Source organism: Melopsittacus undulatus, assembly GCF_012275295.1.
Source record: "Melopsittacus undulatus isolate bMelUnd1 chromosome W unlocalized genomic scaffold, bMelUnd1.mat.Z SUPER_W_unloc_4, whole genome shotgun sequence".
Taxonomy (NCBI): domain Eukaryota; kingdom Metazoa; phylum Chordata; class Aves; order Psittaciformes; family Psittaculidae; genus Melopsittacus; species Melopsittacus undulatus.
In genome coordinates, this window is record NW_022993946.1 from 1042339 (window position 1) to 1067122 (window position 24784).

Consider the following 24784-nt stretch of genomic DNA (forward strand, 5'->3'; position numbering starts at 1 on the left):
TCTTTGCTATATCTTATATTCCTATACACATATACTGCAGGGCAAATTGTTCGACAAGGGCTTGGGTTCCCCAATGTGTTTTTTCATGTATTCTCATCATAATTTGGCAAGCTAAGGTCTTTAGAACAACTTGTCTCCCATCTTCTAATTTTCATTTTCCTTGTTGTTCTTCTAGACCCATTTTAGCCAATTTTTCTTTTTCTGCCTGAGTAAACTTATGTGCATCATTTATTTTCTCAGATTCCATAGGAGAGTTTTGCATTATTTTTATAACCCCTAGAGCTGCCTGTTTTGCCTCCATGTCTGCTAAATTGTTTCCTCTTGTTTCGAATGTTGTTTCTTTTTGATGTCCTTTTATATGGACTACCGCAATGCTTTCAGGTTCTCTCAGGGCCTGGAGGGTTTGAATTATTAGCTCTTCATGGATTAGGCCTTTTCCTTGAGAATTTATCAATTCTCTTTCCTCCCAAATTTTCCCAAAAGTATGTATTACACCATATGCATATTTGGAGTCTGTATATATCGTGCCCAGTCTATTCTTTAATAGTTTTGAGGCCTGTAATACTGCATATAGTTCACATGCCCGCGCAGACCAACTGGGGTTCAGGGGTCCTGACTGCACAATGCTAAATTTTTTCCCATCTATAATGGCATATCCTGACTTCCTTTTCCCTTCTATCACTCTTGAAGAACCATCTACAAAGAATTTTTTGCCCCCTATTAATTCTTCTTCCTCCAAATCTGGGTGTATTTTTATTTGTTCCTCTATATTATGTATACAATCATGTGATAATTCTTGAGTCAGTTCCCCATATAAAAATTGGGCAGCGTTTTGGAGGCTCATGCTTTCTAATTCCAATTTAGGAGAAGAAATTTTAATTCCTTCGTATTTGAGGAGCCTAGTATCAGTAATCCATTTGTCAGCCTTTTGTTGTAGTATTCTGTAGTATTCCCCAAATGTTGTGGGGTGATAATACCTTCAATTCCCCCCCGAATGTAATTTTTCTTGCTTCTTCTACCAGAAGTGCAGTAGCCCCCACGGCTTGTAAGCAGATCGGCCACCCTCTACTGACTGGATCTAACAATTTTGATAGATATCCTATAGGTTTTTTCCATCCAGCCCAATCCTGTGCTAAACCCCCATATCCAGTACCCTCGTCTACATTTACAAACGAATAAAAAGGTCTTTTCAGATCAGGTAAACTTAGGACAGGTGCATTGACTAAATCCTCTTTCAGCTCCTGTAACTGAGTCTCGTCTGATTCGATCCATTTTAATAGGCCATCTTTGGTTAATTTTGCATATAAAAACTTAACCTTTTTACTATAATCTTCTATCCATTGCCTACAATAACCAAGTAAGCCAAGCAATTGCCGTACCTGTCTCTTAGTAGTTGGGGCTTTTAGAGATAATATACCAGTAACTCTTTCTGGATCTAGTTTTTTTGTTCCTTTGCTGAGCCAGTGTCCCAGATATTTTACTTCCTCCTTCACAAATTGTAACTTTGATTCAGGTACTTTCAATCCTTGTAAACTAAAAAATTTAATAATCTAATACTTTCTTGCCAAACATCCTCCTCTTGTGCTCCCGCTAATAACAGATCATCAACATATTGTATCAATGTCACATTACTCCCCTTTTTGTATTTTTGTAATATCTGCTCTAAGGCTTGTCCAAATAGGTTGGGGGATTCTGTGAAGCCCTGAGGGAGAACTGTCCACCTTAATTGCTGTTTCCGATGTGTCTCAGGGTCTTCCCGTTCAAAAGCAAAGAAATCTCTACAGTCCTCCCGTAAGGGACAAGCCCAAAACGCATGTTTTATAGAATCATAGAATCATAGAATAGTTAGGATTGGAAAGGACCTCAAGATCATCTACTTCCAACCCCCCTGCCATGGGCAGGGACACCTCACACTAAACCATATCTATTACACTGTACCAACAGTCTTTGGGATTTATTTTGCTCATGATCGTATATGGTTTTGCTACTACAGGGAATCTAGAAACAGTTCATTTATTTATTTCTCTCAAGTCATGGACCAACCTGTATTTTACATCTGCCTTTTTCACAGGTAAGATTGGAGTATTAAAAGGGGACATACAGGGCTCCAACAGTCCCTTTTCGAGTAAACGATCTATTTCAGGTTTTAATCCCCACCGTCCCTCTTCCGAGAGAGGATATTGTTTGATTCTGACAGGTTTATCTGGGTCTCTAATTATTATTGTAAAGAGTTTGATATCCAATTTCCCTACTGTGTCAGGATTATACCATACTTCTGGATTTATCTTTTCTCTGTCTACTAATCAAAGGGGACATAATTTTACTTGTAGTTCCTCATTTAGAACTTCTAGACTAATTCCTAATTCTATCATTAGATCTCTTCCAAAAGATTGTAGTCTGCCTCAGGTACGAGTAGCAGTGACCCTACCCTAATTTTAGAACTTGTTTCAAACATCACATCTTTAATTACAGGCACCCCAAAGGGTTCCCCTTTTGCCCTTATAACTTGTGCAATTTCTGAAGATTTTTTACAGCCCCAAGGAAGTTTTTGAACAGTCGATCGCTCCGCCCCTGAGTCCACGAGGAACTCGATTTCTTGTTGCCGGAGACCCACTTCAAGTTTTATCAAGGGCTCTTTGGTCTCTCGAGTCCCCAGCAAATAGAGCCCCTGACCTCCTCAGTTCTCCTTCCACATTTTCTCATCAGCTATAAGCTTCCTACATTTACGTCTCATGTGGCCTTTACCCCCACAATAGAAACATGTCAGTTGTTCCCTCTCTCTTTCCCTGGGAGGGCCTTTGAATCCTTGATCCTGCTTATACTCAGGCTTTCTCCCGTATATTCCCCTTCCCAATTCCTGTTGTCCCTCTCTAACAGCCGCCACTAACATTCATGTTTGTCTCCTATGAGTTTCTTCTAACACTCTGGCCTGTCTCTTGTTTCTTCTTCTCGTCTTACATGTACCTTCTGAGTTTCTCTCAATAATTCATCAAGCCCTATAGCCTGCCAATTATCCAACTTTTCCAATTTCTTTCTAATATCTATTTATGAACTAGCTACAAATTGGGCCTTAATCAATGCTTGCCCAACAGGCGTGTTGGGGTCCACTCCTGAATACAGCTGGAAACTCTTTCACAAATGCTACAGCCATTCTGTGGGAGTTTCATCCTTTTTCTGATGTTCGCTAAAAGCCTTATTGATATTCTGGCCTCTGGGGACTGAGTCTCTTATACCTTGGATTATTATAGTCCTCAGATCTTGCATATGACCCCTGTGTATTTTGGTTTGGTTATTATAATTAGGTCTCTGTAGAGGCCATTTTGTATCAGCTGCGGGACCCTGTTGGTGTTGTTGGTCCCATATTCTCATACCAGCTCTCCTGATCATATCCCTCTCTTTGGCCGTAAACAAAATCCCCAGTATAGCCTGCAACTCTTCCCAAGTATATATATTAGGTCCTAGGAATTGATCTACTCTCTCCAAGGGATCCCCCCAAGGGATCTTCCATCAAAGTCCCCATTTCTTTCTTAAATTCCCTAGCGTCTGCTGAATTTAAGGGTACTGAAACATAACCCATTTCTGGGTGTGCCCCTCCCATTGATATTTCCCTTAAAGGTGTCATGGGTTCAGCAGTAGCTCATACTCTGCCAGGGAGAAGGGAGAGATAGGGCGCCTGGTCTGGGCTAGTTGGGGAGGTATTCCATACCACAGCACATCCTGCTCGGGGAGGGGATTGGAAGCTGGCCGGAAGGGAAGGGGTTAACATGCCGGGCTGGGATCGGGGAGGCAACTGGAAGCTGGCCAGGAGGGGAGGGGGGAGCTCTCTCTCTTCCGGGTTGGCCTCGTGGTGGTGGGTGTGGTGGGTGGTATCGTATTCTCTCTCCCTGTTTGTCTCCTCTAACATTGATTTGTTACTGGTACCGTTAGTGATTTCTGTTATACCTTAATTGCTGGACTGATTTTACCTCAATCCGTGGGAGTTGTATTCCTCTGGCTCTCCTTCCCATCCCTCCGGGAGTGGGAAGGTGAGGGGGGGGGGGAGGGAAACAAAGGGGGAACTGGGCAGATTTAGTTTAAACCACGACAGTTTTTGGCACCCAACGTGGGGCACAAACCCACGAAATAACAACAAATCTGACAGGATTTATAGTCATTTGTCACAATGCTGTTTTATTGGCTCTCACAGTTTTTTCTCTTGATCTCACGGTTTCAGGATTTTACCAATTACTTGTCATATATATTAGCTGTGTTAGTGTTTATCAAGTATGGGGTTTGGGCTAAGGTTCTGGTCTCATTGTACTTGATGTTAATGACTTGTAATACAATAGAAGCATTGATCATGAAACTGATCTGGTTTATGCTCCCGGTATTGTCACCAACTTTATATTTTGGGAGGTATATAATAGAAGTGCTTAGGAATTTCACATCTTTTTTCTCCTTCTCGGGTGTTCAACCTGTGAAGGAGACATTCTTCTATCCTCCCAGTGTTCTCTCCAGATGGTCTACAACATCATTTGAGGGTTTTGAAGTTTTTGAATGGCCTTTTAATACTGTTGAGACTTGTATGCTGATTGTGATGGGGATCACCATAGTAGCATGCATACAGAGTGTGTTTTGCTCACAGTTATTTCATCTGATTTCAAGCGTTAAGCGGAGTCAGGTCTGGTCCTGTATTGGGGTTAAACAACGAAATAGGAGGACCAGGAGATCTTCCCAGAGGCTGGACAGTCATGAGTGGCAGGGTGTGTGGGATAGCATAGGCAAGCATCTAGGTCAGTGGGCCCCTCCAGTACTTTGGAATTTTACTCCCGAACAAGTGAAGAATCCGGAAGAATTAGTAAAACAGCTAAATGAGGTGTGTTGTCGTCCTGGCCATACCAGAGATGGACAAATTACAGCAACGTGCTGGGGCTTGGCCTATGCTTATAGGGCCTTGATCGACACTATCCAACACCTTCAAAAGGAAAAAAATGTCCCTGGATCTGAGAGCAACACAGAAGTCAGCGCAGCTGTTCCAACTCCAAGTACAGCAGCTACATCATCCCCAGCGGCAAGTACAGTTGCTACCCAAACTTCAGCTCTGACAGACAGTGCAGCTACCCCAGCAACAAGTACAGTTGCTACTCAAACTACAGTGATAATCACTGCATCTGAACTAGAGGACCAATTCGTACCAATATCGGTTGCTCCTGTACACAAGAGAAAAACCAGAAAGGAGGCAAGAAGGAAGAGGCAGGATGAAGAAACTATGCATTCACTACCTGGTCTAGTATCTGATCAGGGGTCATCATCACACGACGAAGAAGAAGAGGTGACTTCTTGAACTCGGACCTCAACTGAGCTGCGGAATATGCGAAAAAATTTCACCCGTCAATCAGGGGAGCACATCATCACCTGGCTGCTCCGATGTTGGGATAATGGGGCCAATGGTCACGAACTAGCAGGTACAGAAGCCAAGCAGCTGGGATCACTTGCTAGAGAAGGGGGAATTGACAAAGCAATTGCAAGAGAGAAAAAGTCCCTCAGTCTTTGGAGGTGGCTTTTGGCAGCTGTGAAAGAAAGGTTTCCATACAAGGATGATGTTATGAGTCGTTCGGCCAAGTGGACTTATATAGACAAAGGCATCCAGTCCCTGAGGGAATCAGCTATCGTAGAGATGATCTACCACACCAAGCCGAATAATGGGAATGTACCCATAGACCCAGATGAAGTCGAATGCACACGACCCATGTGGCGAAAACTTACACGGAACGCACCGTCGTCATATGCCCATCCATTGGCAACAGTAACCTGGAATGACATAGCACCACTAACAGTGGATGAAATGGTTCATAAACTCCGAGAATTCGAAGACAATCTTACCCCTTCCATCATCTCAGCTGTGGAAAAACTGTCTCATGATCTCAAACAGTTGAGGGACGATCTGTCTGATTTATCTATCTCCTCACGTGTGCCAACACGTGTTTCAGCTATTAACAAAAGGCGTCCTATTGCTCGAGAGAGAAAATATATAAGATACACACCACGGGCCACCCTATGGTTTTCCCTGCGGGATCACGGAGAAGACATGACAAAGTGGGATGGAAAACCTACTTCAGCCTTGGAGGAACGTGTGAGTGAATTGAAGAGAGGAGCAAGGGCCATGACTGATCACCCCATGAGAGCTGCAGCTTCAGTCTCTGGTGAACAGGTTCCCAGATGGAGTGGAAGAGCTGATTTTACTCCAGCTCCAGTGATAAAGAAGAATAATCCCTTTCAACACGACTTAGGTGTCCAAGATTGTGACGACGATGACTATTAGAGGGGCCCTGCCTCCAGCCAGGTGGAGGTAGGGGACAATCGTATTTACTGGACTGTGTGGATCAAATGGCATGGCACATCGGCCCCACAGAAGTATAAGGCTCTAGTTGATACCGGTGCACAGTGTACCCTGATGCCATCGAACTGTCAAGGGGTGGAACCCATCTATATTTCTGGAGTGACAGGAGGGTCCCAAGAGTTGACTGTACTAGAGGCTGAGATTAGCCTGACTGGGAAGAAATGGCAGAAGCACCCCATTGTGACTGGTCCAGAGGCTCCATGCATCCTTGGCATAGACTACCTCAAGAGAGAGTACTTCAAAGACCCAAAAGGGTACCGATGGGCTTTTGGTATTGCTGCTTTGGAGACTGAGGAAATTGAGCAGCTGTCCACCTTGCCTGGTCTCTCAGAGGACCCTTCTGTTGTGGGGTTGCTGAAAGTCGAAAAACAACAAGTGCCAATTGCAACCACAACAGTGCACCGGTGGCAATATCGCACCAATCGAGACTCCCTGATTCCCATCCATAATCTGATCCATAGACTGGAGAGGCAGGGAGTGATCAGCAGGACCCGCTCACCTTTTAATAGCCCCATATGGCCAGTGCGAAAGTCTAACGGAGAGTGGAGACTAACAGTAGACTATCGTGGCCTGAATGAAGTCACACCACCATTGAGTGCTGCCGTGCCGGATATGTTAGTGCTGCAGTATGAATTAGAGTCAAAGGCAGCCAAGTGGTATGCCACGATTGATATTGCCAATGCATTTTTCTCAATTCCTTTGTCAGCAGAGTGCAGGCCACAGTTCGCTTTTACTTGGAGGGGTGTCCAGTTCACTTGGAACCGACTGCCCCAGGGGTGGAAACACAGCCCCACCATCTGCCACGGACTGATCCAGACTGCACTGGAACAGGGGCAAGCTCCAGAACACTTGCAATACATCGATGACATTATTGTGTGGGGTGATACAGCAGAAGAAGTTTTTGAGAAAGGGAGGGAAATAATCCAAATCCTGCTGAAAGCCGGTTTTGCCATAAAACTGAGTAAAGTCAAGGGACCTGCACGGGAAATTCAATTTTTGGGAATAAAATGGCAAGATGGACGTAGACATATCCCTACAGAAGTAATCAATAAGATAACAGCAATGTCTCCACCAACTGATAAGAAAGAAACACAAGCTTTCTTGGGTGCTGTGGGGTTCTGGAGAATGCACATTCCAAATTACAGTTCAGTTGTAAGTCCTCTCTATCATGTGACCCAGAAAAAGAATGATTTCAAATGGGGCCCTGAGCAACAACAAGCCTTCGAGCAAATTAAACGCGAGATAGTTCAGGCAGTGGCCCTTGGACCAGTCCGGACCGGTCCAGATGTGAAAAATGTACTGTACACCGCAGCTGGGGAGAATGGTCCTACCTAGAGCCTCTGGCAGAAAACTCCAGGAGAGACTTGAGGTCGACCCCTTGGTTTTTGGAGTCGAGGATACAAAGGCTCGGAGGCCAGCTATACCCCAACGGAGAAAGATACATTGGCAGCTTATGAAGGGGTTCGAGCTGCTTTGGAAGTGATTGGCACTGAAGCACAGCTCCTTTTGGCACCCCGCTTGCCAGTGCTGGGCTGGATGTTCAAAGGCAGGGTCTCCTCTACACATCATGCCACTGATGCTACTTGGAGTAAATGGGCTGCACTAATTACACAACGAGCTCGGACAGGAAATCCCAGTCGTCCAGGCATTCTGGAAGTCATCATGGACTGGCCAGAGGGCGAAGATTTTGGAATGTCACCAGAGAAGGAAGTGATGCGTGCCGAAGAGGCACCACCATATAATAAATTGTCAGAAAGTGAAAAGCAGTATGCCTTGTTCACTGATGGGTCCTGCCGTATTGTGGGAAAGCATCGGAGATGGAAGGCAGCTGTATGGAGTCCTCAGTGACAAGTTGCTGAAACTGCTGAAGGAGAGGGTGAATCGAGTCAGTTTGCCGAGGTGAAAGCCATCCAGCTGGCCCTGGACATTGCTGAGTGAGAAAGGTGGCCAGTACTCTACCTTTATACTGACTCATGGATGGTGGCAAATGCCCTGTGGGGGTGGTTGCAGCAATGGAAGCAGAGCAACTGGCAACGCAGAGGTAAACCCATCTGAGCTGCTGCATTATGGCAAGATATCGCTGCCTGGGTGCAGAAGCTGGTGGTGAGGGTACGCCATGTAGATGCCCACATACCTAAGAGTCGGGCCACTGAGGAACACCACAATAACCAACAAGTGGATAAAGCTGCTAAGATTGAAGTAGCTCAGATGGACTTAGATTGGCAACATAAAGGCGAATTATTTTTGGGCCGGTGGGCCCATGACACTTCAGGCCATCAGGGCAGAGACGCAACGTACAAATGGGCTCGTGATTGAGGGGTGGACTTAACAATGGATACTATCGCCCAGGTTATTCATGAGTGTGAGACATGTGCTTCAATTAAACAAGCTAAACGGTTAAAACCTCTTTGGTATGGAGGACGATGGCTGAAGTATAAATATGGGGAGGCCTGGCAAATTGACTATATCACACTCCCACCAACCCTCCAAGGCAAGCGCTATGTACTTACCATGGTGGAAACAACCACAGGATGGCTGGAAGCATATGCTGTGACCCACGCCACTGCCCGGAACACTATCCTGGGCCTTGAGAACCAGATTTTGTGGCGACATGCCACCCCAGAGAGAATTGAGTCAGACAGTGGGACCCAATTCCGGAACAACCCTATAGACAGTTGGGCCAAAGAGCATGGCACTGAGTGGGTGTATCACATCCCCTACCATGCACCAGCCTCTGGGAAAATTGAACGGTACAATGGGCTGTTAAAAACTACACTGAGAGCAATGGGTGGGGGAACTTTCAAGCATTGGGATACACATTTACCAAAGGCCACCTGGTTGGTCAACACCAGAGGATCTGCTAACAGGGCTGGCCCAGCCCAGTCAGTACTTTTACATATTGTAGAGGGGGACAAGGTTCCTGTAGTGCACATGAGGAATTTGCTAGGGAAGACAGTCTGGGTTACTCCTGTTTCAGGCCAAGGCAAACGCACTCGTGGGATTGCTTTTGCTCAAGGACCCGGATATACTTGGTGGGTAATGCAGGAAGATGGGGAAGTCCGATGTATACCTAAAGGGGATTTGATTTTAGGGGAAAACAGCCAATGAACTTAATTATACGTTGTTGCTTGCTGTGTAATATTTTTATAGTCCATCAATTAGATGTCTTCAGGTCACCAGCGACTGGCCCTGACTTCCCTCTAACCATCGTCCCAACAGAGAATGAACTTTGACAGAACCAGATGAGTTCTGCAGTAAAGGAATGATCAACATCAGCAGGCAACAATCCAGCACTGCACACAGACTCTCCTGCTACAAAAGACTATTACAAACTTAACATCATGGACCAAATGGACTCAATTGCATTATAGGGATTGGTCCATGTATTAAGAAATTATTTCTTTCTATCTGTCTGGGTGTATGCAGATGTATATATATATATATCTGTATAATGGTATATTGAAAATGTGGGATCTGAGCATGACGTGAATGGTATGGAATAAGGGGTGGATAATGTCGTGGGTTCAGCAGTAGCTCATGCTCTGCCAGGGAGGAGGGAGAGATAGGGCGCCTGGTCTGGGCTAGTTGGGGAGGTATTCCATACCACAGCACGTCCTGCTCGGGGAGGGGACTGGAAGCTGGCCGGAAGGGAAGGGGTTAACACGCCGGGCTGGGCTCGGGGAGGCAACTGGAAGCTGGCTAGGAGGGGAGGGGGGAAGCTCTCTCTCTTCCGAGTTGTCCTCGTGGTGGCGGGTGGTATCGTATTCTCTCTCCCTGTTTGTCTCCCCTAACATTGATTTATTATTGGTACTGTTAGTGATTTCTGTTATACCTTGATTGCTGGACTGATTTTACCTCAATCCGTGGGAGTTGTATTCCTCTGGCTCTCCTTCCCATCCCTCCGGGAGTGGGAAGGTGAAGGGGGGGGAGGGAAACAAAGGGGGAACTGTGCAGATTTATTTTAAACCACGACAAAAGGATATAGCGGGGCTTCAGTCTGTTTCTTACTTTTACTTTGTGTGATCAGTCCCTCAGTCTCAAGAGTATCAGGGGGTGCCTCCGGGTCCCTCGGGGCGCTTGGAACGTTAGAGGGATTCTCGGGTGGAGGCGAAGGCTGAGGTGGAGGAGGAGGAGGTATATACGGTGGGGGCGACATAGGAACCTTCTCTGTCCTAGTCTTTTTTTCGTTCCCCTTTTTCTTTTAAGGGGTATAGATTAGCCCCAGTCTCTGAACCTATCCACAACTGGGCATATTCACTTTCCTCTGAATCAAAAGGCTCTTTCGAATTGACATATATATTCAGGGCCTGACATATCCAATTTTCAAAAGACCCATATACTGGCCAATATAGGTGATGAGTCCTAATCTGTTTACCTCCCCATACTTCCATACAATAATGTATCATTTTTGCCCTATCTTTCCCTTTCCTAGAGGCATAATCATTCCAATACTTAATCATTAAACCTAAAGGACTATCTGGAGGTATCTGAGGTAATTTTAATCTCTCCTTAGAACCTCCCATGGGATCAGAACCCTCACTCTTTTTCTGTCCCATCTTCCGGTGTGCCTTGTTTCACTCAGCCTTTCGTATGCCCTCTCCTCGTGGCCCAGTCCCTTGCGGGAGATGGGAACCGCACTACTAAGAGGTCCATACTCGCTTCGTCCGTACCTGGACGTCTCACTCATGCACACACCGGGATCCCAACCTCAACTGAACGGATCTCAGTTGCGCAATATAATCAAGTCCTTGTTTCTGTCCTCTTCGTTCAGGCTTCGTGCACAAAAATTAAGGGGTTGCCGGCTTCACCTTTTATATGCTATCGAATTTTGAGTTCGTCGGTGGAGAAAGTGGTGGAGTGAATCACAAACAGGGGGCCACTCCTGTCAGTGCCCCCCCCCCCCAGTATGTGAGTCCCATCAGAATTTCTCCATCCGAGTCACGGCACCAATTTGCTATCAACGAGTGAGCCAATCTCGTTTTAAAACGTAAATTTTACTAAATCGAGCAAGCGATAGCAGATAAAAAAACAGCGCTGAGTGAGCCGGGGAGTCTCCGCTCCACCCAAGACGCACACTGGGTCTTTGAGAGGTTGTCCTTTATACTTCTCGGTTCAAGGCTTCAGCCAATCCTTCTGTTTACTTTCGCTTGGATGTTGACGTGGCTCTTCTCCATTGCTTCCCTTTGTTGCTGGGGTCTCATCATCAAGAAGTTTTGAGAAGTTCCCAGAGGTTTCGAGAAGCATCCATTACCAGCCTCATTATTATCGCAACCTCCATCCCTTATATGTTGCAACAAGATATAACTTCAAACTACCTAACCTCCCCCTCTTTTCCTTCTCATAATCTTGTATAATAATACAACTGACTTCCCCTTTATAACTCACAAAGTAAAAAAAGAATATGGTTCCACACAGTGATAGTTACAGAGAATTTCTTAGAGTGTAGCAAGCAATATTTCCCTTTAAACCTCTTGATGAACAAATCCCACACATTACACTGGGGAAAGATGTTTAAAGTCAAAAAACAGTAATCAGGAAGATAGGTTGGAAAATTACACATCACAGGTACCTCCAAGAGGAGCACTGTGTTCTCACAGTGTTCTCACAGGAAAATGGATATTTGGTACATGAACTCTGAATACCTTTGAGGTATACAGCAAGGCCCTGAAAGGCCAGAGGAAGCTTAAGCAAGCAAGATAAGAAGAAGCTGGAATTCACTGAGTTATGAGAACTGTGGACTGTTGGCAAGCGTTCGAGGTCAAGTTCTCACACCTGTGCTTAACCAATTATATGTTAGTCACTAAGGGTCTTCAAGAGAAGTATCCAATCATGATATGCCAAATTGCTGTAGGCGTGTGTAAGCAATAGCATATAAAGAGTTAATGCTTTGCAATAAATGGCTTTTTGTCTGGTCATACTGGTCTCTGACTGAGTCCATTCCACGGCAAATGGCGCCAGAACAGGGACCCTCTATAAGTTCACATTGAAATGGAAGAGGGTGTGAATCACTGGGCCATGAAGAAATCGTCTGGAATCGATCTGGCTGGGCCAAGATCAGGAGGCAGAAGCCTCGGAGGTGAAATCCTTGGATCGGAGCCTTGTGAGCCCGGAAGACACTGGGCAGTGCAAATAAGGTGAGCAGCCGGACGGTTGGAAGGGAGCTTAAGGATGGGAAAACAGTTAAGTAAAGATGTATTACTTAAGCTTTTCCAACATATCCTCTCTGTGAGAGGGACAGAGTATGATGAAGCTATGCTAAAAAGATTGTTGCTCTGGAGTAAGGAGAAGGAGTTAATTGTGGGAGTTGGCAAAGCTTTTAATCTCAAGACTTGGGAAAATATTACTAAGGAAGAAGCCTCTGATTTATGGATGTTTTCAGTCCTTCTTAAGGTGAAGGGAGCAACCTTTAAAGAGACAGACTTAAAGTTAATGTTGAAATGGTTGAAGACACGTTACCCAGAGACTGATGAGTCTACCGGACTTGAAATCTCTTTGTGGAATGAGGCAGGAATTAAACTGTGGAATGCGGCTACAAAAGGCAATGATGCTGTGAAAAGTTTGTTAGTCATTTGGAGAACTGTTTTAGAGACGTTAAAGTAAAAAATTTAGATCTTGGAGACCAGCGCGCAACCGCCCTCCCCCCCGAACCTCCGCTGGTTGCCGCCACGGCTGTTAAGACTGAAGATGAGGATGAAGATGATCCTTTTGATTCAGGTCCTATTGACCCTGAGAAGGAGCCTGTGCGTGTTCATCAGTTTGCTGTTGCTGCTCCTGAGATTCTGACGCCTGATAATGCCGATGTTGGCCTGGATGGTGCTTTTGACCTGGAGCCTATTCATCTGGAAAAGAAGCCTGATTTATCTCACCCAGATCCTCGTGATAAATGGGCAGCTGTAAAGGGAGAAGCGAGATGGGTGGGGGATGCAGATGTATTGCACAGTTTCCCATGGTGTGTGTGCTTCCCACCTGAGATGGGAAGGTCTCTTGTATGCTCTTATCAGGGGTGTCGGGCAGAATGTGTCAGACCATGCAGTTGGGACCCCATATACAACTCCTTTGATACAGTCTCTGATACTCATGTACTAGAAGTTGGTAGACATAAGTATGTCCATGTTTCTAGTGACCCTTGGAGACATTTATAGATATAGCTGGCAACTTCTTCCAACATAGGCTGGCCACCTGTGTCGGAACGAGTGTGCACTTTGGTCAGTATAAAAGTCCAATCCTCATGCAATGTGAGGGAGGCAGAGCCTCTGCGGGGACGCTCGCTAAGGCTGAGCCTGCCACCTCACATTGCAATGATGCTTCTTGCAGCTGGTTTCCTGATAGTCTTTACAGGGTCCTTGTGCCACGTCCTGTATGTGGGACTGTGTAGAGGGAGCAATGATTGTCCGGATTTTGTGTTTCAGATATTGTAGTCGTGTTCAGTGTGCTTGTGGGATTACATACGTGTGTGTGTGTTGAGGGCAGACGGTGTTCTACATATTTTTTGTTGTTGGGTTCATGTAAAAAGTTTTAGCCGTCACCTAAGCAGTTAATTTCTGCAGCTGTTTCACATTCCGTTTGCATCAGAATGGTTCTGCTTTAAGGAATCACAGGTTGGATTAAAGATATTATCAAAGGTGTTTTAATGTTACTAACATTTCTAATCCTACTTTTAATGATTATTCCTTGTATTTTACAATGTATACAACATCTTATAGAAAAAGCTGTAAAGGGTATCTGGATCTCTCAAAAACAAGAAGGGGGATTTTTGGGAATTCTTAAAGAGCCAAGGCCACATAGTGAGCAATCCCGATACCCTGAGCCTTATTACTGTAAAGTAAGAAGATTCTTGGCAGGCATAAGCAAGGTCAATTGTCTTGTTAGGCCTCTGTAATTTTCCACTGAAAATGTGCAGAGAATGATCTCTGCCAAGGTTGTAGTTTCCCACTGTATTTTTAGAGTAAGGTATTTAATCACAATTATAACAGGTTGTAAACATTAGCTCTGTAAACGATAGCAACCTCTAGACTAACCAATTAGAGCTCAGTATCCAAGGCTGTTACATAAGGGAGTAAGGGTATAAGAAGAGCACTGTATCTAATAAAGATTGTCAATCGTTTGATCACATTGATCGTCTCTGATTGTCCGGGACTCCTGCGTCGACGGGGGGGGGGGGGGGGGGGGGGGGGGGGGGCGAGGGGGACTGTCATGGGTGTGAAATATACAGGAATGATTCCTATCAGGAACTTAGGAGTCCTTGTTGCCCTTGCACTTTGTGTGAAACCAGCCATCCTTTGTGACCATGATTACTGTAAGTGCTCCTGTCAATACAATGATGAAAGGGAAAGAGAAACAAAGGAGATAATCTCTCCTAATCAATCACTTTGTTTTTCAAAGGGTGCTTTTGTTTAACTGCTTCTTGTGGGTGTATACCAAACAGACTCTAGCAGCTGGTATAGGCCTTTACCCACAAGATTTCTTATCTCGATTTACTGAAAGCATTATAATTGGGCCAAGCTTCATGTAATATGTGCAGCACTTGCACTACCCTTATGTCATATTCAGGTAGTAAGTGATACCCGGATTTATATTCTGATTACAATTGCAACATTGTGTTAACACCCATGGATCACTCTATCTTTCGCGAGTTAGTTTTAATTTTAGTCTGGTATTACCGCTCGATGTGATTTTCCAGGGAGTCTTTGGAGCCTTCTTGCCTCGCGTATTCTCTAATTTTGATAGCTGTGAACGTTGTGAGTAGTACTTGAAATGGCCCTTTCCACTTTGGTTTGAGATCTTTTCTTATTTCTCGGGTGGGTCTGAAAGATTTTATATACACATAATCTTCAGGTTGTATATTATTTATGGGACTATCCAGTCCTCTGCTTCGAGTTCCAGCCACATGTTTTTCAGTTTTCCTGAGTTAAGTGACCGGGGCCAAGGTAAACTGGCCTCTTGACCCAATTTCACAATTTGTTGTTTAATTAGTCTCCACCTGACCACTGGACTGAGGGTGGTAGGGAGTATAAAGTTGCCAATCAATACCTAATTGTTTGTTAATTTGTTGTACCACATTTGAAGTAAAATGTGGTCCTCTGTCTGAAGATATACTGGCTGGAACTCCATATCGTGGTATTATTACCTGTAACAATATTTTTGTTACCTCCTGGGTTTCTGCACTTCTAGTTGGAAAGGCTTCTGGCCAACCTGAAAAGTGTCTGTTAGTACCAACAAATGCCTATATCCCCCTTTCCTTGGCAGTTCCGTAAAGTCAATCTGCCATTGTTGGCCTGGTCCATTACCCCTTCCAATTTGGCCCATTTTGAGTTTGGGAGTATTTAAATTTAACTGGGGTTTGTTTGAAGGCAGAGATCACATTGTTGAGTTACTTGTTGGATGGTAGCATACAAATTTCTAGCTATGATTCTGTTTATTAAGTATTTATGTAAGGCATCCACTCCCCAATGTGTTTTCTGATGCTCATTTCTTATAAGGGTCCATAGCAAAGAGCAGGGGACAATTATTTTCCCTTACGGTGTGTGAACCCACCCCTCCTTATTTAGTATTCCATCCTGATCTGTGATTAATTTCTGATCTTCCTTATTGTACTATGGCCTACCTTCTAAAGGAATATTACCATCGAAAATTAAAGCTCCTTTAATAGTTACCTCTCCTTTTGCTGCTTCTTTTGCCTCTCTGTCCGCCAGCTCATTTCCTTCTTCCTGCATCAAGCTCACCTTCTGGTGTGTCTTAATGTGCATAACCGCTACCTTCTCAGGTAGTTGGACTGCTTCCAACAATCTCACTATCTCTTGTGCATGTTTTATATTTTTCCCTTGTGAGTTCAACAGTCCCCTTTCTTTCCAGATGGCTCCATGTGCATGCACAACTCCAAATGCATATCTTGAGTCTGTATAGATGTTTCTTCTGTGCGGCTCTGCAAGTGGTGATTGCATATCCAGCATGCCACTTTCCGCTGATGACATAGCTGCTTCCATCAGTAAACCAGGTTTCTGCATCGTCCAAAGGGGTCTGGACAGCTGGAATCTTAGGAACCTCTGATGGGAAAGCCAGTATCCACCTTTTATCTCCAGTACTGCAGACACTGTATGGGACACTAGCACTGTGATTTTCTGGACTAGAGTGAATTTGCGTGCTTCTTGAATATTCAGCACGACTGCCACTACAGCTCTAAGGCACCCCAGCCATCCTTTAGCCATAGAGTCCAATTGCTTAAAAAATAAGCAACTGCTCGCCGATATGGGCCCAAGTTCTGAGCTAGTATTCCCAAGGCATTCCCAAGTATTCCCAAGCTAGTATTCCCAAGTATTCCCTGTCTCTCATGAGAAAACAAAAGGAATAATTTGCTCACGTCTGGATGTCCTAGGGCCGGAGCTGACATAAGGGCCTCCTTTAGTTGGTTGAAGGCTTGGGTAGCCTCTTTTTTCCACTGAAGATCTCTGCTTCCATCAGCAATTAGTGCATATAGAGGCTTTATATGCAACCCACAGCTGTAAATCCACAGCCTACACCATCCTGTCATTCCCAGGAAGGTGCGTAGTTCTTTTATTGTCTGTGGCTTCGGGGTCTGACTTATTGCCTCTTTACAGTTCTGTCCTAAGGTTCGTTGTCACCATCCAGGTCACACAAGCTTCTTCTGTCTGTGTAGCAATTAAGATGTCATCTACATACTGCAATAGTTTTCCTTCTTCCGGTGGGGTTTCCCAGGATCTGATGGAAAAGCCAGTTGTTCTCCAAACAGGATGGGACTGTTCTTGAATCCTTGAGGCAGCACCATCCATGTGAGATGAGCTCTGCATCCACTCCTAGGGTTTTCCCATTCAAATGCTAAGATTTTCTGGCTAGCTTTGTGGAGAGGGAGGCAAAAGAAGGCATCTTTCTAATCTAAAACGGTAAATCAAGTTAGCTCTGGTGTCAGGCATGTTAAAGACCTTTAGTTACTTTGTTGACAGCTTGTAAGTTCTGCACTATCCAATATGTCCTGTCAGGTTTATGGATCCAGTATATCTTTCCTGACTTCTCCCTCAACATGATTAATGATCAAAACTGAGCTTTAATATCTATATATATTGTTGGTCATTTACTTTTAAAGTGATCTCACCTCCTTTGAAAGTAATGGTAACTCCCAAGTGTTCTAACAAATCTCTTCCCAAAAAGAACTTATGGATGCCCCATTGTTTTTCCAATTAATATTTTAATGGTTTACAAAATTGAGCCTTTTCACTCCTTTTACCATAATATAATCGTCCCCCAAAGGTGTTAAAGCTTTCTTTAAAACTGAATACGTTGCACCCGTATCAACCAAAAAATTCCACTTCCTTTTTTGTCCCCTAGGTTCATTATCTGCTAGGGAAGATTCCCCAGGTCCCTTTCAGTCTAGTTCCAATTCAGTTACCAGAGCCACACCATGGCACTCCCCCACCTCTGCTCAATATTCCTCCTCCACCAGTTTCAAAGCAACCAGCGCAACCATGGCTATAGCATGACTCAGCTTTTTCTTTTTTCATATACTTTCCATGTTTCCTCCTTTACTCCCATCCACATTTATGCAACAACTCCTCAGTCCCGTCTGTCAACATGTTTGTTTCCACTTGTTTGCCTACCCAGCACCCATCCCATGCTCAAACACAGGAGCTGCTCGAGCTCCCCTCCTTTCCCTTTGGTTTTCCCTTTTAATTTTCAGTTTTTCCCTGTCCTTTTCCAAAGCAAAAATTATGGGATCTAGCAGAGCTATATTAATTTTGAATGTGGTTTGAAGCTCCGGGTGGTTTCTGCCGCGGAATGGACTCAGTCAGAGACCAATATGATCAGACAAAAAGCCATTTATTGCAAAGCATTAACTCCTTATATACTATTGCTTACACACACCTACATCAATTTGACGTATCATGATTAGATACTTGTCTTGAGGACCCTTAGTGACTAACATAAAATTGGTTAAGCATAGGTGTGAGAACTTGACCTTGAATGCTTGCCAACAGTCCACAGTTCTCATAACTCAGTGAATTCCAGCTTCTTCTTATATTGCTTAAGCTTCCTCTGGCCTCTCAGGGCCTTGCTGTATTCCTCAAAGTTATTCAGAGCTCATGTACCAAATATCCATTCTCCTGTGAGAACACTGTCTCCACATCTCCCCCTTTTTAGTTTTACTAGAAGTTTTTTACAATTTGGTATGTTTGCTCTATCACTGCTTGACTTGTGTAGCATAACAACCCACTACTCTAGGTAGCATTATTTCAGTAAGATTAGTCTGATTTGAAGTCACTTGAACCTTTTTAATATGTGGCATACCAGTGAATCCTACACACCATATAACAAGTTGGAATAACGGGGATTTAACAGATGTGCTCAGTATACTTGTCCATTACACATGGTCACACATAATAGAACAGATTTTACAAAGATTTCTGTCATTGATGTTTCTTTATGTTGTTGAGTTCTGCAGCTTTGTACGTTTCGCTGCCAGTCAGTATGGTTCTGTTGATAGCTGTACACAGCTAGGCCTGCCCTTTTTCTCCTGGATGTCTCTCTGATAACAGCAGAGGCCATCCCTCACATCAAGGTCTGGCATGGCATGTGTCTCCACCGCTCTACGCCTGCTGGGTTGCAGCCAGCAGCAGAGCTAAAGGTTCTTGGTGGCAGACACAGAGGCCAACCCAGTCTTGCCCTTGACTGTGGTAGCAGGCATTTGGTCAATCTCAGTCCTTGAACCTTGTTGTCAATGCAGAGTTTCACCTGCTTCATCCAGTAGCAAGTCACTACTACAGCAAAGCACCCATAGATTTCCATTAGCAGAGTAACTATCACAGAGTGCAGCAGCATGCTGAAGATGCCAATGGTAGCGAGGGACTAACCAAAGAAACTTCCTACCAGTGGAGTTCTCCCACCCTCTTAATTTGTTCCATTACCGGCTTTCTAACAGTACCATCATCTTAGAATCTTTTTAGCTTTTGCCTTAACATTTTCTAGCATCTGCTGCAAATTTGCATGCTCTAACATCTCTTTTACAAGTGACAAATCCATACAATACAAGGTATAGTTTCTTGTTAGCAACTGGCTAGTAAATACAGGTGGTTTTATATGCAAAATCACAACCTCTAATAATAGCTACTTTACAAGCACACATATTCAAGTTGTTACTTTTCCGTTGCCCCCAAGTGATGTTTTACAATCATTTGTTTCTCTCTATCTCATTCTGCTTGGGGTTTTCACGGTCAGCTTCTGTAGCTGATGCATCAGGTTCCTCCACTCATCTGTCCAGCTCATGGCAAGCCTTGACAAACTTTGCAGGCAGCCTCCGTGGACCTCTAGGTAGGAGGACAGAAATATACCCCTTCCTCTGGGTTATCAGTTCTTGAGAAGTAGACAGGTTAAAGTGATTCCTTAAAGCAGAAGCATTCTGATGCAAAGGGGATGTGAAGCAGCTGCAGAAACAGACTGCACATTTTTAACAGTCAAAGGGGTTTGCTCCATCATTACACTCCCCCTTTTTTTTTTTTTGTCACACAAGCAGAATCAAAAGCAATACTTCCTAACCCCTATGGCTCAGACCACATTGTAACATTATAAGGGGATTTCCTTGAAGCCTTTATATTTGATCAGCCTGTCAGTGTCCCTAGAAGGACAACACCCTTGTGTCCGACCAGCCTGTCTGCATACTGGACAGCCCACTGTATCGGAGGGTGATTCAAGCAACCTATTCAGGGACGCACGCTGACAGCATCACTGAATCAAATCCCTTATGTGCTGTTGATAGTACACTGGCTGGAAAACAAGCTTGAAGCAATACACAACAAAATTACAGTCATTAATAACAGCCAGAATGAGTTATCCTTACCCATTTTTTTTTTTTCAAAGTCGCTCACCCTGCTTTGCACAGCTAAAACCACTGGCCTATTGGCAGCAGCCTTCTCAGCAGCAGCAACCATAAATACCTGCTGCACTTTTGCATTAACCCTTTCTTGCCCGAAATGTTGAACTGCTACCTGTTAGAACTTTTACATGAACCTGACAACAAAAAATATATACAGAACACCATCTGCCCTCATCACACACACACATACACGCTTGGGATCCCACAAGCACATTCCCCAAAGCTACAATATTTGAAACAGAAAATCCGGACAATCATTGCTCCCACTACATGGTCCCACATGCAGAACGTGGCACAAGGACCTTGTGAGGACTATCAGGAAACAAGCTCCGAGAAGCATCATTGCAGTGCAAGGTGGCAGGCTCAACCTTAGCGGGCGTCCCCGCAGAGGCTCTGCCTCCCTCACATTGCATGAGGATTGGGCTTTTATACTGACCAAAATGCACACTCATTCCGACACAGGTGGCCAGCCTGTGTTGGAAGAAGTTGCCAGCAATATCAATAAAGGTTTCCAAGGGTTGATAGAAACATGGACATACTTATATTTACCAACTTCTAGTACATGAGTATCACAGAGAGACTGTATCAAAGGAGTTGTATACGGGGTCCCAACTGCATGGTCTGACACATTCTGCCCGATAACCCTGATTAGAGCATAGAAGAGACCTTCCCATCTCAGGTGGGAAGCACACACACCATGGGAAACTGTGCAATACATCTGCATCCCCCACCCATCTCGCTTCTCCCTTTACAGCTGCCCATTTATCACGAGGATCTGGGGGAGATAAATCAGGCTTCTTTTCCAGATGAATAGGCTCCAGGTCAAAAGCACCATCCAGGTCAGCATTGGCATTATCAGGCGACAGAATCTCAGGAGCAGCAACAGCAAACTGATGAACGCACACAGGCTCCTTCTCCGGGTCAGTAGGACCTGAATCAAAAGGATCATCTTCATCCTCATCTTCAGTCTTAACAGCCGTGGCGGCAACCAGCGGAGGTTCGGGGGGGAGGGCGGTTGCGCGCTGGTCTCCAAGATCTAAATTTTTTACTTTAACGTCTCTAAAACAGTTCTCCAAATGACTAACAAACTTTTCACAGCATCATTGCCTTTCGTAGCCGCATTCCACAGTTTAACTCCTGCCTCATTCCACAAAGAGATCTCAAGTCCAGTAGACTCATCAATCTCTGGGCAACATGTCTTCGAACATTTCATCATTAACTTTAAGTCTGTCTCTTTAAAGGTTGCTCCCTTCACCTTAAGAAGGACTGAAAACATCCATAAATCAGAGGCTTCTTCCTTAGTAATTTTCTCCCAAGTCTCAAGATTAAAAGCTTTGCCAACTCCCACAATTAACTCCTTCTCCTTACTCCAGAGCAACAATCTTTTTAGCATAGCTTCATCATACTCTGTCCCTCTCACAGAGAGGATATGTTGGAAAAGCTTAAGTAATACTTCTTCTTCTTGACTTAACTGTTTTCCCATCCTTAAGCTCCCTTCCAACCGTCCGGCTGCTCATCTTATTTGCACTGCTCAGTGTCTTCCGGGCTCACAAGGCTCCGATCCAAGGATTTCACCTCCGAGGCTTCTGCCTCCCGATCTTGGTCCAGCCAGATCGATTCCAGACGATTTCTTCACGGCCCAGTGATTCACACCCTCTTCCTTTTCAATGTGAACTTATAGAGGGTCCCTCTTCCGGTGCCATTTGCCGCGGAAAGGACTCAGTCAGAGACCAATATGATCAGACAAAAAGCCATTTATTGCAAAGCATTAACTCCTTATATACTATTGCTTACACACACCTACAGCAATTTGGCATATCATGATTGGATACTTGTCTTGAAGACTCTTAGTGACTAACATATAACTGGTTAAGCACAGGTGTGAGAACTTGACCTCGAATGCTTGCCAACAGTCCACAGTTCTCATAACTCAGTGAATTCCAGCTTCTTCTTATCTTGCTTGCTTAGGCTTCCTTGGTGTCATGGTTTGAGCATGTTTTGAGGGTGTTTTTTGTTCAAGGTTTTTTTTTCCAGCCAAGTGGAGGAGGGGAGTCCGGGAGGAAGGAGAGACAGGGCACCTGACTCAGGCTAGTCAATGAGGTATTCCATACCATAGCACGTGATGCCCAGGATGCATACTGGGAAAGAGAAGGCTGGAGGGGTAGAGCTCTAGAGGAAAATGGAGGAGGGAGCACATGGTGCTCGGCCAGGCAGGGTGGAGTGAGTTATGGGTCGGTGGCTGGTGGGGTGTTGTATTCTTTTCACTTGCTGTTTGCTGTATCATTATTATTTGTATTAGTAAATGGCAGTAGGGGTTTTGTGTTATGCCTTAGCAATTAAACCGTTCTTATCTCAATCCGTGAGGGCTACATTCTTTGGATTCTCCTTCCTAACTCTCCGGGAGTTGGGGGACTTGGTTTAAACCACGACACTTGGGCCTCTCACGGCCTTGCTGTATCTTTCAGAGTTATTCAGAGCTCATGTACCAAATATCCATTCTCCTGTGAGAACACTGTCTCCACAGATATTGGTACAAGTTGGTCCTCTGGTTCAGCTGCAGTGATTATCACTGTGGTTTGAGTAGCAACTGTACTTGCTGCTGGGGTGATATAGCTGTTCTACTTGGAGTAGGGGTAGCTGCACTGTCTGTTGCAGTTAAGGTTTGAATAGCTGCTGTACTTGTCGCTGGGGTAGCTGCACTATCTGTTGCAGCTGAAGTTTGGGTAGTGTCTATACTTTTCGCTTGGGATGGTGTAGCTGCTGTGCTTGGAGCTGGAGCAGCTGTGCTGATTCCTGCGTTGCCCTCAGATCCAGGGACATTTTTTTTCTTTTGAAGGTGCTGGGTAATGTTGAACAAGGCCCTGTAGGCATACACCAAGCCCCAGCACATTGCCATGATTTGTCCATCTCTGGTATGTGCAGAACTAAAGCACACCTCATTTAAGTGTTTTACTAATTCTTCCTGATTTTGCACTTATTTGGAAGTGAAATTCCAAAGTATTGGAGGGGCCCACTGACCTAGATACTTGCCCATACTATCCCACACACCCTGCCACTCATGGCTGTCCAGCCTCGGGGAAAATCTCTTGGTTCTCTTATATCATTGTTTAACCCCAAAAAAGGCCTAAACCTGACTCCGCTTAACGCTTGAAATCAAACGAAATGATTGTGAGCAAAACACACTCTGTATGCGTGCTACCATGGTGATCCCCATCGCAATCAGCATACAAGTCTCAACAGTATTAGAAGGCCATTCAAAAACTTCAAAACCCTCAAATGATGCTGTAAACTGTCTGGGGGAGCACTGGGAGGGTAAAAGAATGTCTCCTTCACAGGTTGACCACCCGAGAACGAGAAAAAAGATGTGTAATTGCTAAGCACTTCTATTATATACCTCCCAAAGTATAAAGGTGGTGACCACACCGGGAACATAAACCAGATCAGTTTCATGACCAATGCTTCTACTACATTACAAGTCATTAACATAAGGTACAATGAGACAAGAACCTTAGCCCAAACCCCATATTTAATAAACACTGACACAGCAAATACAGTCTCTAAGTAAGTTACAACATTCTGAAACTGTGAAATCAAGAGAAACAACTGTGAGAGCCAATAAATCAGCATTGTGACGAGTGACTATAAATCCAGTCAGATCTGTTGTTATCTCAATCCTTCGTGCCCCACGTTGGGCGCAAAAAAAGAGCTGTCGTGGTTTAAAACCCAACCACAGGCTCTCTATCACCACCCCACCCCCCCACCCCACCCCCCTGCTCTCAGAGGGATGGGGAGGAGAATCGAAGGAATGTAACTCCCACAGACTGAGATAAGAGCAGTCCAGTAACTAAGGTATAACACAGATGACTACTGCTACCACCAATAAAAATAATGATAGAGGAAATAAACAAGGGGAGAGAATACGATACCACTCGCCAAAATGAGCCCGACACGGAAGAGAGCAAGCCAGAGCCCTTCCGGCCATCTCCCAGTTACCTCCCCAGGCATGACGTGCTGTGGTATGGAATACTTCTTTGGCAGTTTGTATCGGGTGTCCTGTCTCTGCTTCCTCCCAATCTCCCCTCCTTCCCTGGCAGAGCATGAGACTCCCAAAGTCCTTGATCAGAGTAAACATTTGAGGAGTAACTGCAAACATAAGTGCTATCAGAACCGTTCCCAGGCCAAAAGTCAAAACACAGCACTGCACCAGCTACCAAGAAGGAGAAAAAATGACTGCTACTGCTGAGCCCAGGACACTTTGGCTCCATTTTATATTGAAATTCTACCATGTCTGATACAGCAGCACTCAGTGGTGGTGGGACTTCATTCAGGCCATGATAGTCTACTCTTTATATTCACTGTTAGGTTTTGCATTGGCCATATGGGCCTATTAAACAGTCAGCAGGGTCTGCTGATGGCTCCTCATCTCTCCAGTTGACTGATTACTGTATGGATGGGAATCAGGGAGTCTTGATTGGTGTTTTATTGCTGCCAGTGCACTGTTTTGGTTGCGATTGGCACTTGTTGTT

The 24784-nt window shown here is 44.7% G+C and overlaps 1 pseudogene; it reads left to right on the plus strand.

The window, feature by feature from the left end:
- The window catches only part of LOC117438263 (ankyrin repeat domain-containing protein 11-like), a 103679-nt pseudogene that overhangs the window by 2077 nt on the left and 76818 nt on the right, over positions 1–24784 (plus strand).